Source organism: Microtus ochrogaster, unplaced genomic scaffold (assembly GCF_000317375.1).
Source record: "Microtus ochrogaster isolate Prairie Vole_2 unplaced genomic scaffold, MicOch1.0 UNK20, whole genome shotgun sequence".
In the NCBI taxonomy this organism is placed as follows: Eukaryota; Metazoa; Chordata; class Mammalia; order Rodentia; family Cricetidae; genus Microtus; species Microtus ochrogaster.
The window spans coordinates 4,002,057-4,018,543 of NW_004949118.1; positions in this window are offsets into that span (position 1 = coordinate 4,002,057).

Consider the following 16,487-nt stretch of genomic DNA (forward strand, 5'->3'; position numbering starts at 1 on the left):
TCCCTTCTTCCACACTGGAGGGGCTCATCATTCTGGAACTTCATCGTCTCGTGGCCTTACCCTTCAGGAGGGTCAAAAAAACTATCACGTTCTTTAGGATTGAAGTGGCCAGAAGAGGGTATGAGATTCCCCTGAACCTGGAGTTACAGCTGTGAGCCTCCTGATGGGGATGCTGGGATGGAGTTACAGCTGTGAGCCTCCTGAGGGGTGCTGGGAACCCATCTCCGGTCCTCTGTAAGACCAGTATTCTCTCTTAGCCAGTGAGCTGCTCTCCAGCCGCTGGATGCTAGGCTTTTGTTGTTAGGGCAAAAGCCATGTCCTCTTGCTGAGCAAATCAGATTACACACCACATTTATTTTAACACACACCTGATGAATGCCCTGCTTGGCAGCTCTGTGATCAGGGAGAAGACCAGAAGACCATAAACTACGGCCTTTGTTCTCTGCTGCCTGAGCATGGATTGGCTCTGAGGAGGAGTGATCACAGCAGGCTTGCTCAGATAGTCAGGTACCAAGTCTGTCTGGGGCAGCCATGAAGGCTTGCCCTGGGAGGCAGAGCTGGGGCTAATATCCCGAGAGGAACAGATCAGTCTGGGTGGATAATAAAAGTAAGCACACGCAGGCAGATAGGATGCTTCCTTTCTAGTCAGTGATATGGGAGAAGATCTTCAGGGAATGCTGGCTCTGAGCCCCAAATTCCTGCTTGCTGCTGGGTTTTCTGACCTTGAAGGCCTCATTAGGATGCAAGCCAGTGTATCAGTTACATTTGAAGACCGTTTCTGCGAATTCCTGGCAGAAGCAACTTCAGGGAGGAACGACTCACTTTGGCTCATAGTTTCAGATGTGTGGGAGAAGGCGTGGCAGAACAGTTATCTTCTTGGCCAATAGGAAGCAGAAACAGGATATATAGGATTGGTCCTGTGAGATCCAGCCCCAAGAATACATCTCCAGGTAACTACTTGCTCCTACTCGGCTGGGTCTTCTACTCTGTGCACTTTTCAATGAAGTCATCATATTATTACCAATCCATCAGCTATTCATCTCCTGATTAAGTCAGCGCTTCCACAGTAAAGCTGTCTCTGGCAACATCTTCATGGACACACCAGAGGTATTACTAATCTCCCAGGGACATCTTAATTCAATCAAGCTATGGTAATTAACTGTCACGGTTAGCTACATTTTCTATCAGACCGTTCTCCCTACAAACACAAGCTTAGGCAACTGGACCTCCCCGTTCCCATTCTTACTGTCGTAGCTGTATTACGTACTCATGGGTCTTGCTTGCTTCTCAAGAACTGGATGGTTGGATCATCTAACATCCCAAGCCCCCACTTCTCATCCCTGTGTAACACCGCTTCTTAGGAGGAGCGCAGGAAGAGATGGACAAACGGAACTGAGCAGTGTTCCTGTACCCCCTACTGTAACAGATGCTGAGACGTTCTGTGGCTACTGTCCTTCATGTCTGAACGTACACCTGCCAAAAAGAGTCAGGCACCTGTGAGGGTCACATACAGATTCTCCGGCTACTGTATTCTAAAAGGATAGTGGGAGCTGTCTCATTCCAGGCAGTTACCGCCTCCCGGAATCTTCAAGTTGGAGCCTCTCTAAATGTTAACTTTTCATGAGCTGAATTATTAATTCATTCCGCCAATCCAGTGACATTTTGATTGCGGCTTTCAGTCTTTAAATTTTGAATGATCTCAGATTCTATTTGTTCCTGCCTCGGACTTAGTAAAAACCGCAACCGGAGGATAAGGAATTGCTGGCTTTGCAACGCCGGTTTTAACTGTAAATTTACAGAGCTCATAGCTTCCTCTTTCTCTGAGAAAACAAGGATGGTTTTCCAATGTGACACTCTTTCCCCTGGGAAGTGCTTTCAAATGCGTTTGGGGCCTGTCTCCTGCTTTTGCCTACGTCCTTGCCTCTCACGGCAGAACAATTTCACATTTTTTCCAGAACAAAATTGGGGTACACAGGATCTAAAAAGGTGCCCTGAGATTGAAAATTCTACAGTTTTCCATCAGTTAAGTGTGGGACGGTCAGGGCTGTCGGATAAAAATAGGAGAGTTTGTGTGTGCACAGTTCAGTACTGGCCCTGCTGTCCAAATAAATAACACAGCGGACACTTGCAGAGACGTTTGTAGTTTAGGTTGCAGAGCTGAAGAGAAGTGAAATCTCGAGCATCCGGACAGCAGCCTCAGGATGACCCTGCAGAGAGGTCACAATGGAACTGGTTCTGAGAGATGTGTCACAGCTGAAATGTAAGACTTGCCCACAGAGACAGAAGACAGTGGTGTGGGGATTAACTGGTACCTCTAATTTCATCGACCCAATTTTAACTAAATAGCTACATTCTTTAGATTTCCCGTACTTTCTCTTTATTATGAAGTAGAGCCAAGCCACCACCAAGGAAAGGACTCTTGGATTATGGGTCCCTGGAGTATTTCTGCAGGACTTCCGTTTCCTTCACAATGTTGTTTCCCGTTTCTTCCCACAGCCCTCCTGAATATAAACGCCTCACTTTCCTTGCTTATTGCTCAGTGCCCTGGTCTCCTCTCACCCGTTTACAGTGATTATTTCATTTGTGTTTTAATAAATAAAGCTTGTCCGAAGATCAGAGTGCAAGCCTAGCCACACCACTCAGTCATACAGGCAACACACCTTTAATCCCAGAAGCCACACTTGTTAGACACAGGGGCTGGGCAGTGGTGGCGCTCACATTTAATTCCCGCAGCCACACTGGTCAGCCATAGGGGCCGGGCAATGGTGGTGCACGCCTTTAACGCCAGCACTAGAGAGAATATAAGGCGGGATGAGACAGCAACTCGCTCTCTTATCTGTCTGAAGATTTCGTAGAGGTAAAAGCTCTCTAGTGGTTGGCTGCTTTGCTTCTCTGATCTTTCAGCTTGAACCCCGATATCTCTGGCTGGGTTTGTAGTATTCGTGCTACGCCTGTTAGAATTCAATGAGCCATTAGAAGGAGCTTTCAGATGGGGTCTGAAAATAGAGTAACCATTAGCAAGCGAATGCACAAAGCGCTGCTTGTATCTCTATCGGCAGTGCACATTTAACGACTGTTGGCTGGATCCGTATTGTACTAATTGCTTTTCTTGTCACTATGATAAAACATCTGGCAGAACTACTTAGAGAAATGATATTTTTGGCTCATGGTTTCAGCGATTTCCATCCATAGCCCTTGCTTCTCTTGTTCTCTTGATTCTGCCTCCACAGTGAGATAGAATTTTGTGGAGGTGGAATTTAAGGAGGAGGCTGTTCACTTCATGGCAGGCAGGAGCAGAAAGGGGCAGTAACGGGGAAGCAATATAGGCAGGAACCCGGACAAGGCAGTAGTAACATGCCCCCAATGACCTACTCTGCCCTTTAACCACACCTCCTCTTCCACAGTCCCGCCAACTTCCAAAGTTTCAATGGATTCAAATTTTGAACCCATCAGCGGATTAAAGCGCGGATTCGGCCAGAGCCCCCATTATCAACTGTTTCTGAAAATGTCCTCATGGACAGACCTTTACAAATTCAACCGTCAGCCTCCTAAGTACTGGACACCATGTCCATTTTTCTGATTCCTAAGGTTGAAATAATTATAGAATAAACCTGAGTCTGTGGTTAAATTGTGGCTTACAGATCTACAGCTTTGGCCACCTTGGAGTCTTCCCGTCATCCTGATCCTTTGGTCAACCTTTGAGTGTCCCTCTTCTTTGTTGTTTATATTGACCCCACAGATGAGCCTCACTGTCCCTTGACTTCAGTGTGCTGGGTGCCGCCACACATGCAGTCTTCCAGCTGTCTGTTATCTGTCGTAAAGCCACAGCTTCATCGCCCTGAAGGTGTTCCATCTCTGGGATCTTAACCTTGGATAATTCCCTTAGCTTATGCTCAGAAGCGAGAGGGCCGTCTACACTTGAGCGTGAATGACTGGTTTCCAGCCTCCACTCCGTGCCACGCCGAGCTGTGACTGACTTCTAGCCCCGAGAGCCACGTGAAACCGGTGAGAGCCTTCCTCACAGAACTTCAGCATTTTTCTCCTTCTTGTCTGCGGGGTGTGGTGTGGTGAGCCGTGAGCTAGAAGCTCTCCGGCTGAGGCTGGTAGCTCCAGTACAAAGGGAACTTGGGTTTCTTCTGCTCAAAAAGCTCCACAACGGCCCCGCATCCTTAAGTTTCAATGAGGGAAAAATCTGCTGTATTGAAGACTCGGCAGATCTTCAGGTTTTCTGCCCTTGCAGGCAATCCCGTCCCCAATATTTACAGCCTCGCTCCATGCTGAATTTCCTTTCCCCATTAATTGTGCATCATTGCCCTGGACCTCAAGTCTGAGTTTTTCCGATTTTCTCTGGGTACGGTTTCCCTCTTTGCCCAGCCTCCAGAGGCCCTGCAACACTCGCTATGAAGTGACTCAGAGCTCCCCAGGGTGCCCAGAAACTGCTCCGCTGTCCTGTCCCACGTCTGTGTGTGGAGGAACATTTGCAGACGGGACCCCCAGGGGAGGCATCGCTTCTGTCTCCACCACAGCCACAACCCAGAGGATCAATCTGCCAGGATCGCTGACGGAAGAAAGAGTTGAGGAAGCGAGCGGAGCCCTCAGCTCAAGGAAGGGGTTGCAGCTATGTGCAGAGTCTCAGAAAGGTTGCTCACTGGACAGAGAGGCCCGTGGACAAGGGAGGGTCTTTTCGGGGTTGCGCTAGCAGAAGGATGGGTGGGGTCAGAGTCGACAATACAAGCCGGACATTGCAGAGGAAGCAAAGGACTCCTGGGCTCTGTCTGCCCCAGTCACGCCAGCCAGGAAGCAGTACCGCCTCCCTATGAGCAGGACCAGGGTGCCAATCATTTATCCGTTCTGGTATGGATGCAGATCTACAGGGCTCTTTAATTCTGATGTAAGCCCGACAAATCTCCACAGATGGTCTTGATATCATCATAAAGTTCAGCACGAAGAAGCCAGCTATAGGAAAAAGTAATGAGAAGGGCGGACCTCTAGGAGTCAAGCCTGTCTTCCCAGATGGAGCCAAACCAGTTAATCATAGCCCTGAGAAAATGTCACCTTGCTGGGTTTACCTTCGTCTGTTTTCTGACACTCTGAGCCGTAACCAAGGGGACTGTCTCAGTTGGGGCTTTCGTTGCTGTGAAGAAGACATCGTGACCACGGTGATTCTTATAAAGATAACATTTAATAGGGGTGGCTTGCTTATAGTCTCAGAGGTTCAGTCCATTATCATCATGATGGGGAACATGGCGGCTGCCGGCAGACGGGGTGCTGGCGGAATAGCTGGGAGTCCTACATCTTGGGAACTTGACTCACAGTCACACTGGGACAAGCTTGAACAAGAGGGACCTCAAAGCCCACCCCCACATTGACACTTCCTCCAACAAGGCCACACCCCTCATAGCGCCACTCCCTTTGGGGGCCATTTTCTTTCCAACCACCATAGGGACTTAGGCCTTCTCTCCCACGGGACCCCAGAATTCTTCAAGACAGAAACACAACCATCCCTTTGTCCTCTATGCTACAATGTGATAGACAGTTAGCAAGTGCTTGTTGATCGACTACACGAAAGAATCTTGACTCTGGACTGCACACTTAAAACTGGCTCTATAACAATACAGTTAAATGGGATGATAGAAGGAAAGAGGTTACACAGGCATGGAGTGGATGCAGGATTCCGACTGTGGTCAGAAGACGGAAGGGAAGTGGGCTATTGCTGAATGTGGGTTCCGGGTTGATCATGTCTTCCCTAATAAGATGCTACTAGAGGCTCACGTGGCCTGCTCTTGTGGTCCACTCTCTTATACTAAGTGCCCATGAGACAGAGCGTGTGAAATAGGTGATACAGCTCCTTCCCTGGAGGTCTTGGGGCCACCACACTCGGGACCCATCTTGGCGGGAGGCAGAAGCTAGCCACAGCTGATTAGTACGGGAAATCCAGTTGGCCAGAGGGACTCCTTCATGAATGGTCCTGGCCCCCTGGATATAAGAACGGTCCCTGAGGTCTTAGGTCTCACAAAGACTGTGGAATGGTTTGGACCAGTGTCTGAATGGTCTTCTCTGGTGGATACCTCACAACAAAAACCACAGCAGACCCCGGCTGGGTGTCTGTCTTTGCAGATCCGCTATAGTGCTGGACCACGCCAACAGAGCTAGCAGCCGCGCGTGTGCTGGCATTTTCAAATTATATCACAAGCGCTCCCAGTGAGAGTGGATGCCATACCAAACGACAAATGGTGGGGCTTGGGGGTTGGTGACAAAGTTGTAAGGTACAGAAGAACAAGAATTTGCTTTCTTCTGATTTCTACCATGTGCCTGGTTCACAGCACACCACCCAGCACAGGATGGAGCTGAAGTATCTGCTGAATGTTAACTACAGGGCCACTGTAGCCCCTGGCGGAGACTTCCTCTCTTTAGCATGGAAGGAGGTATCAGTTCCTTTGGACTCGGGCCATGAACCCTTAGGCAACATCACATAAACAGAATGACAAACAGGATTCACTGTCTCGTCACAAGATGTCATCCCTGAAGCCCCCAGAGTCCTCCCCTCCACCCTGCCTCCCTCCTTCCCCAGCCTTCGGTAACCACCATTCTGTGTATCTCAGCTTCTGTGATGACCCATGTGTGAGGCAGATCCTGTGGTTTGTCTTTCTGTGCCTGCCTACTCTTCGCTTAGTGTGAGGCCGCCCAGGTTAATCTAAGTTGTCAAAGGAGAAAGGATCTCCTTCCTTTACTTCTTCCTTACTTTCCAATGCACTCCCCCATGCTACAAACAACATTAGAAATAAGAGCGTGGGGCGCATCTGACAGCTTAGGGGAGGCTCTGCTGCAGTTGTAGGAGCTCTGTTTGGTTCCTAGAACTCTCTGTGCCTTAAGGACTCAGAGATCAGTGGGCCTGCAGAGACGTGGCTCATCAATTCATGGTTCCCAAGTGGTTGGTAAAACACCTCGCCTCCCAGTCCCTGCCTGAGACACGGCATTATGCTGGTGGAAGCTGGAAATAGAAACCATCCTCAACTAGCCAGTGTGCCTGCTGGGGCCGCCACCTGCCCTGACGCGCACCCGGCACTTCCGCCCAGGGGAGAGCTGATCTCTCATTTTTGGACGCTGAAGGCAGGATAGGGGTTCTGACGCACATGTGTCGTCGCTGTTTATCTGCCAGTGAAGGCAGGATTTAAACCCCATTTTACCTTTGCTGAAATGCCAAAGCAATGTGACAATCAGTTTGCCGCTGCTACTGCTGCTGTTCACAAGAGTGAAGTCCACATCTGTGCTGCTAGGCAACAAGATGCTCCGCTTCCTGTGCGTCACTGGGTGGCTCAGAGCATCACTGACTTCCCTGCCAGCAGCATCCTTAGCACTAATGCTGTGCTGAGGGGCCTCCATCCCTCCTCCCACATCTGTCCTGCCTTGACCAACAGGGCCGCTCTCAGCTGCCTATCTGATCTCATGGGCAGGAGATTTAATCTGGATGGAATCTTGAAACTGGTCCTCGGCTACTTTATGGGCCACTGTATGTCCTCAGGATAAGGGACTGAATTTCATTGCTAAATGATCTGCTTGTTTCTGACTCCTCCCCTAAGTGGGTCAGGGTAATTTTAGACAAGGTCTTTTGAGGCTCTAAGAATTCAATTCAAATTGGAATTGACTTTAAAGGATGTAGAATTCTCATGGGAAGATATTCCCACGTTGTCTTTTTGAGCTCTCGTGTGAACTAGCTACGGTCTGGGAATGACCTCCTTCAGGTTCTCAGTGGTGTCAAAAAGGCGAGAAGTGGCTGATGCGGTCCCTTGCATGGTGATTTGGAAACATTGCCTGGACAGAAATCCAATCCCTCCATGTCCCCAGTGCCCCTGGGGAGCTTTCCAGCCCCGCATCCTCGTTGTGACCCCTACTGGGGGATTTCTGCCTCAGCAAGGTGGTGAGAGCTTCAGAATTTCTCTATGGAAACTGTTCAGGGGATTCATTCTAATCGAAAAGCGGTTAGGGAAGTCCTGGAAATAAATGCTTGTCTCGCTTTACATAAAAAGCGAACATTCAGACGCAAATATAGGAGATGCGGGATGAGGGATGGGAGGCAATGGGTTCTACCCTTGGTTTCCTGGGCGCAGCCCACCTAGCCAAACTCAGTTGCGTTCTCCTTCCCAAAGTCAGGGTTTCAAGGCGCTGGAGAGTCGTTGCCAGCAAGTGGTACTAGTGAGAGACGCTGGGACCTTCAGCAGGTGAGACTCCGTGGGAAGTTAGGGCACCGGGACTGGCCTCTGGAAGGAGTTACAGGACCCTGGTGCCTTCCTACGAGCCACAATGTAGGCGAAGCTCTGTTGTATGCTCTTGCCGTGATGCCGTGTGCCGCCACAGGCACCAAGTGAGGCCAGTCACGGACTAGAACCTCTGAACTGGTGAGTCAAATAAAGCTTTCTTCTGTGTGCTCTGACTACCTTGGGCATTTCCATCTGCGCAGAAGTGCCTTTGGCAGTTCCCTCTCCATCACCGGCTCAGCAGACATAAACTCTGTAATATTGAGGCTGAGTGTGTGTGCCCTTCTCCATCGACTGTTCTAGGATTTTACAGGCTATGATCCCTTGAGACATGGGCCCCACGGCAATTAAAGAAACAGTTATCTGTAGATATTGTTTATCTGGGAAAGAGAGAAAAAGGATGTGGTCAAATGGGTCATTTAAGACTTTTTTGGCACCTTGACAAGGGATAAATTGAAGTCAGCAAGATTCAAGTACATTCAGCTGCAGGAGAGCCAGGAAGACCCCAGACCCACACAGCAGCTTAAATGCATCCCCCAGTGGGGTCATTTCAACTACAAGGAATGTGAAGGCATTGGTTGTTCTTTCTTGGAGGAAGAAGGGTTAGTTGGCGAGACTCAGAAACATCTCAGTGGTTAGTACAAACTAAGTAAGTGTGTTAGCGTAAACCGGCTCTGTCGATTATAACTGGGTGTGCTGGCTAGTTTATCTGACACACGCTAGAGAGAACGGAATTCTCACTGGGTGTGCTGGCTAGTTTTATGTCAATTTGATACCATCTAGGGGGGGAATATCCTTAATTGAGAAAATGCCTTCCTAAGATCAGGATGCAGGCAAGCCTGTAGGGCATTTTCTTAATTAGTGATCAATGGGGGAGGGCCCAGTCTGTTGTGGGTAGTACCATCCCTGGGCTGGTGGTCCTGGGTTGTTTAAGAAAGCAGGTTGAGCAAGCCATAGGGAGCAAAGCCGGTAAGCTAGTAACCCCTCCGTGACCTCTGCATTAGCTCTTGCAGCCAGGTTCCTGCCCTGTTTGAGTTTTGACTCCCTTCAATGATGAACCTTTTCCTCCACCAGGTCGCTTTGATCACGGTGTTCCATCACAGCAACGGTGACCCTGACTAGAACTGCGTTACCCTGAGACAGCCAGAAGCCTTTCTGACCCTTAGTTCCTTCAGCTAAGAAATTAGAAAAATCGCCTTGATCCACAAGGTAATTGAGGGCTGGAGAGATGGCTCAGTGGTTAAGAGCACTTATCGCTCTTACTGAGGACCCAAGTTGGGTTCCTGTATCCGCATAACCATATGTTATGTCTTATAACCATAGAAAAGTCCAGTTCCGGGAGATCTGATGTCTTTTTCTGACCTCCTCCGGCACTAGGCACAAACATGGTGCATACATACACTCAGGCTCACCATGTACATGTAAGATTTTTTAAAAATGTGGCAACTGAGAGAATTAAATGAAAGGTTACTAAGTGGTTACCAGGAAAGTGTCCCGTACTGTGTCGCCAAGTGCTCCCAGCTATCCTGTGATGTCACTTCCCCACTTTGCAGAAAGAGAAAAGAGAATGCTAGAGAGCCTAAAGAACTCTGTTGTGATGTGGATTTATGCCCACGTCTGCCAGACTTTGGCCCATTGAACCTGTTTATGAACAGAGCTACCAAACATTGTTGAAAACAAAATTACCTGAAAGTTTTGTTCTTCAATTTCCAATGCTGAGGTGTCACCATGGTCAGTTACATCTGAGGGTCTGGGGTACAGACACTTGGGGACCCCCCAGGCTTAAGAGACTCTCCATTAATGTTGGGTCTCAACTGGCTGTTTCTTCGAATCACCAAGGGAAACATTTCCAAGATGGCAGTGGTCATGCTCAGGAGCTTCCTAAGTCCAGTAGAGCCATGGTTGTTCTGTGATAGTGAAGGGAGCCCAAGGAGGTATTGGAGCGTTTGCCACCATTGAGTCTATGTATAAGACAAAGTCTTTGCTCGCTGGGTGGGGGCGCGCGCCTTGAATCCCAGCACTTGGGGAGGCAGAGGCAGGCAGATATCTGTAAATTTGAGGCCAGCCTGGTCTACAGAATGAGTTCCAGGGCAGCCAGAGAACATAGAGAGAGAAAAAGCTTTGCTAAGATGTTCCCAGAGCCCTTCTGATTGCATTGGTGCTTCCGTAGGAAGAGTGCTGTGTTGTCTCCACTTGCCAGCGGGAGGGAGAATTCTCCCCGACTCAACAAGTGGGTGGTGGAGGCAGGACAGGCAAGGAACAGCTCCCCCCACCCAGAGTGTTGGTGCAAGCCTCCTGCTGCGTTCACACAGCTGGCTAGATCAATAATGAGGTCAGCGTACGTACATTCATCTGTCCTCTTACTGAAAGATCCGAAAATTTCCATATTAAAGTCAGTTTAAAAAAAAATACCAAAATACTCTCTGCCTTCCATTTTGGGTGAGAAGACAGTTATATTGCACTGTTGAACAATCCCCAAATCTCAATGGCGTAATGGGAACTCATGTTCCATTTTAAGGTGCATCCGGGGATGGGCACAGACAACTGGGGACCCAGGCTGGTGTGGTACTCACATAATTGTTTGGGCAGAATAAAGAACCTACTCAGTGTGAGCTCTTATATGTTCCAGCACAAGAAGATACAATTTTAATATATAAACACACTCACACACCCAGAGTTCAGCGATCCACCGTAAACCGGAAACAGGAAGGGCTCCAGTCTGTGCGTCCCAATTAATTAGTAAAAACATTTGCCCGAGGCTGTCCCGCCCCAAAAGGCGGGGTCTCTCTACATTCCAGCACTGGGGGAATCCCATCAAATGCTGTCTCCTGGACACAGCACAGCTGATGTAATCACAGCAGCTATGGCTTCCCTCACAAGACCTACACACTCATGACATAAGACACAACAGTGAGAGAGGGGCCTGACAGAGTGGGAGGGGCAAGAGAGGGTAACGGGGTAAATATGTTCACAATATATTCCCTCCATGTGTGAAATTGTCAAAACTACAGTGATTTAAAATGTCCAGCACAAATCGAGACACTTGGTATTGCTAACATCTCATTGGCCAAGAGTTGTTAAAAGGAAGGGTGACAAAAGTCTGGCTCAGAGGGAGGGAAGAGGGTATTGATGAACAGCTGTCATGACAAACACATCAAAACTAATATGTAGTATGATTTCTGTTAGCATGTCCCTAGAGCCTTGGCAGCTGTCCACAGAGTGTCACTCACAAGGACCCGGAGGATTGTGGGTGTGACTACCTGGGTGACTAGCTCCGCTGGCAGTGAGCTGAAGCTAGCACAGACTGATGGAGACAAGGGATATTGCCATGGGAGCCGAGGAAAAGTGACTCCTTCCACACAAAGCCAGACCAAGCATGTGCCAGGAGGGAGGAAACAAGAATCTGTCTGTGGACCACTGCACACGGCCAGCCCCCCTAAGGGATGGCAGGTCCCTGTGTCATCATGGTGTCCTTCACTTCCCGACTTCAGTTTTCTTCACGGCAAACCTTACACAGGATCATGTTTGACTAAAGCAACAACAAAGCAACCAAACAATCACCACAACAAACCCAAACAGTTGTCCAACAATCAAAATAATTGATAATAATTTTGAACCTATTTTGAAAAAAGTCCCAGCGAGGTATGAGGACTTTTTCTTTCTTCCCTCTTCCTTCCTGGCTGGAGAAGCCTTCTGGGTTCTTTGAGACTCTTGCAAACAGTGTGAGATCTTTCTACACCGCCTCTTAGACAGAACCAGTCCCCTTACACGCTCACTCTACGCTTGCCTGCACCATTACAGCACTCACCATGCTGCGCTACAGCTTGCTTCTTGTCTAGTCAATTATTTAACCTATGTACATAGTTCTCACTATGATGCTCACTGTTTAGCCAGCATCACTTAGTCCAATCCTTGTGACCTGTCCAGGAGGTGACCTCTGCTATTTCTACTTGGCACATGAGCCACCTAGCCTCAGAGGAGCAGGTATTTTTGGTTCAGGAGAAAACACGGAGGCTGGAGTTGACCCAGATAGTTGACTCTCTTGGCTGGATCAGGAACCTTGGGGAAAGAGAGCGGCCATCATGAGCTTAGTATTCTCAAAGGCCTGGGCCAGGGCTTGGCATCAGGAATGGCTGTTAAGTGAACAGGCCTGCTGACGTAGGTGCTGTGAGAGCTAATCCTGGTTGTCAAGTAGATTATATCCGGAATTAACTAAAACCCATGCAACTGGGCATGAAGTAAGTGGTTTTCTTGATTTTCTTTTAAGTGGTCAAGACCCACCCTAGACCTGGAACACACCTTCAAGGACATGGAAGAAGGGAGCTTTCTACTTTTGCATGCTTGCCCTCAGCCTTGCATGGTAAACTCCTTTATCCTGTTGCTGAGGCATTGCATGGAGGGATTAGAACCTAATTCTTCAGGGTTCCAATGCAGACTGAAGACTAGTAGTTCCCTAGGAAACCTCCAGGACTCCGGCTGTAGACTGGGCCAGTTGAGACATTCAGCCTCATGGATGGAACAGTTATGGGCATTTTTATCCTTTCTATTGGGAAAGAGCCTTTGTTGGGTTACCTGGGTCACAGCCTGTACACACACACACACACACACACACACACACACCATATATATATATATATATCTCCTATCATTCTGTTCCTTTAGAGAACACTGACTAATCCATGCACCACCCCTTGGTCAGCCTTCCCCACACCTCACTGCATGTTTGATCCCATACAGATCCATTTCACAGATTACTCTGAGCTCATCGAGGTTATTTGGGAGCATATCCCCAAGTGAAATGACTCAAGACACAAAAATAGTATTGTAGAGATAAACTCCTTTCTCTCTCTCTAGAAATGTGGAACTCAGAATTACAGTAGGCATTACTAGGTGCATCTAACTTACTATTATACCCTCATATTTTAGTCTTTGCTTTCATTTTAATTAGTCTGAAATGGTATTTGTAGGGGACAGAGGTGAGCTGGGTTTGCCTTGTGAACCCAGGGCCAATGATGAATGTAAATTCCAGGATCACTATGAGGATTTTGGGGTCTGTGTGTTCTACTAGGGCTTTCCTGATGTCTCCTAGCTTGCTAGGAGATGAGGGAACATCAATCTTTGCAATGGAACAGGCTGTCCCAAACTCACAGGAACTGGGCTAGGGAAATCAGGCCAGGATCCCTTTGTTATCATTTCATTCAGATTGTGTTGCTGCACTGACAGCTGGGCCACTGTAGCTCTCCCCAACCCCCCTAAATACAGGGACCTCAGTCATCCCCTTATAGAACAGAACAAACAAGCAAACAAACAGATACTTTTGCTAGGTTACAAATGTCAATAATTGCTTACAAGTGCCTAACCTTAAAGAAACACAACACAAAAGAGAACCTAGCTGTTAGTGCCTTGAGGGAGAGGCTGAGAAAGGAGCAAGCTTCTTAAAAAGGTCGACAGGCCTCAGAGGTAGCAGAATAAATAATGGTTTTAACTGAGCAACTAGGTGTGGCTCTTGGGTTCCTAGTCAGTGTGTGGGTTCTCCGCAGCAGACCCTACTGCCCTGTTCTTTTGTGAACCCAACTGTAGCAACTGCAGAAACTGCCCAGACCACCCTGCCTTCCTCCCTGACTGAGCACCACAGCCCTGGTCCTGGAAGCCTCCACCTCCTCCTCTTCTGCTGCTTACAACGTTTGGGAACACCCTAACTTATTATCTGACAGGGTCTTCCTTCTCCCATCAGAAAACCCTAGCTTGTTGTGGAATATTCAACTATGTAAAGATGTGTTACATTTGTTTATGCTGTGGAATATGTAACTGTGTAAAGATGCACTACATTTGTTATATTGCATTTGTTGCTGATGTAAGGATGTGTGTTTAAAATTATGTAAAGACTTGTTGCATTTGTTTTGCCTTACCTGCCTAAGGCACCTGATGGGTCGAGTAAAGAGTTGGACAGATAATTACTAGGCAGAGAAAGGCTAGCAGGGCTGGCAGGAAGAGAGAGAGAGGGGAAGAAAGCTGGGCTTGAGAAAGAATGAGAGAGGAGGTGAAAATGAGGGGCAAATGCAAACAAGAAGCCAGGCAGTCTCCAGCCGGCCACAGAAGCAGTAAACGTAAGCTACACAGAAGGAAAGAAAAGTAAAAATCACCGAGGCAAAAGGTAAAGAAAAGCAGGTTGAGCGTAAGCTAAGCCAAGCTTTGAAAACTAGTAAGAAGTCTCCGTGTGTCGTGATACGGGAGCTGGTTGGTGCCCGGGAAGAAAAGGCCTGGTACCCTCACCCTTCCCACAAGTCTCCCCATGTCCCGATTTCTCCACTATTCCTCTCCAGAGCCCTTTACTCCTCCTCCAGCCATAGAAACCTTAACATGGAGCTCATCCTCCCTCCCCTTCCCTGCCTAATGACTCCATTTTCTTGTTTAGACATGCTCCCAGCCGTGCGCATGCGCAAATGGCACTTTCCTGGGGAAGCCACGATCACGTGGGTTCCTATAGTAGTTCCTCACAATCAAATTTATTTATACCGTTTTCTTTTGTAGGAGACGTGAGCCATTCTCCTTCCCTAAAGTCTGAAACCTGGAGAGTAAGTGGTTTCAGTTGAAATCCAGAGAGGACCTGCGCAAGCCTCGGCTCACTTACTTCCAGATCCTTGCTTTGCCACTGGTCGTAGGCGTCATTTCATGCACTGCCAGCTTGGTGAAGAATGTTTTGTTTGTTTTTGGGGTTTTGAGACAGGGTTTCTCTGTGTAGCTCTGGCTATCCTGGAACTCACTCTGTAGACCAGGCTGGCCTTGAACTCACAGAGATCCGCCTGCTTCTGCCTACCTGAGTGCTGGGATCAAAGGCACGTGCAAATCTTCACCATTGCTTGGTGAAGAATTTTTTATTTGTTTTGTTATGAAGATTTGGAAATAGCTTTCCTTGTTTAGCTAGAAATTGTTGGTGCCACTGATTCCGTTTTTTTAAAAATTTAACTTATTTATTATGTATACAGTGTTTTGCCTGCATGTAAGTCTGCAGGCCAGTAGAGGGCACCAGATCTCATTATAGATAGTTGTGAGCCACCATGTGGTTACTGGGAATTGAACTCAGGAGCTTTGGAAGAGCAGCCAGTGCTCTTAACCTCTGCTGAGGCATCTCTCCAGCCCGCCACTGATTCCTTTTGAGAGCCTATAACAAGTGACTGATGGATGACCTTGGAATAGTGGGCCATAATCTCCGCCCTTGGGAGTGCCCTTTCCTGAACATCCAGCCTTACCCAAAGGAGCGTCATTAAGTTCACGTACACCGATTTCTTCATCTTCCTCACCTCTAGCCCTCCATCCCTCCCAGCCCAGACCACCTGTTTCTGCATTGCATCCCTAGAAAGGCCGACTTAAGCCCAAGGACTTCCCAGTCTCTTTGGCTGCCTCATGCGTAGGCTGGCTTCAGGGATGGCATAGTAAGTGGCAGGCAAATAGGTCCCACTTCGCAGCAGCTGCTCTCTCTATCAAGCAAGCTTTCCTGTTTGCTCTCCATCCCCAGAACAAAGGCTCCGTAAGGCTGAGGGGCTAATCTACTTGTCCCATGGTGTCCCATGGCTGGCAACCCTGCACATGGTATCTTGCACGCAGTAGGTCCAACTGTAGACCTTAATCCTAACACTATACTAGTGAAGCAGGCACCACTGTTGCTGCTTTTCAACTGAGCCTTAGAAGGGTGGCCTGATGCTGCAAGGGTTTGAACCAGGATTTGAACCCAGGTCTTTGGCCCTTAGTGCCATACGGATTCTAGGGCCCCCAAGTGGTTTTAAATATGCAAGTGTCTTCAATTTTATGAAAATAGCTTGTCTATGACTCAGCTATACATGATTCTGATGCACACTGCATTCAGAGAGAAGAGTTGCTGAAAAGACCAATATGTAATCAAAGACAATCATGACGGATGTATTAAGGATGGGGGCCTCCCGCAACAAGTTTAAGGACTCCAAAGTGCCTGGTCCTGGCTGCTCACTGTGAATCCTCTCCATTGGAGGGAATGCTTCAGGCTGTTCAAAGGTGACCAAAAGTTTTCTTTTGTTTTTTAAAATAGACACATACTACCAACTACTAAATGGACACACAAAATACAATGCATTATTATACACCAGAAAAATGAATGACGTCAACCAGGAGGTGGTGACCCACACCTGTAATCCCAGCAATGAAGAGGCAGAGGCCAGCCTGGTCTACAGAGCGAGATCCAGGAGAGCCAGGGATTCT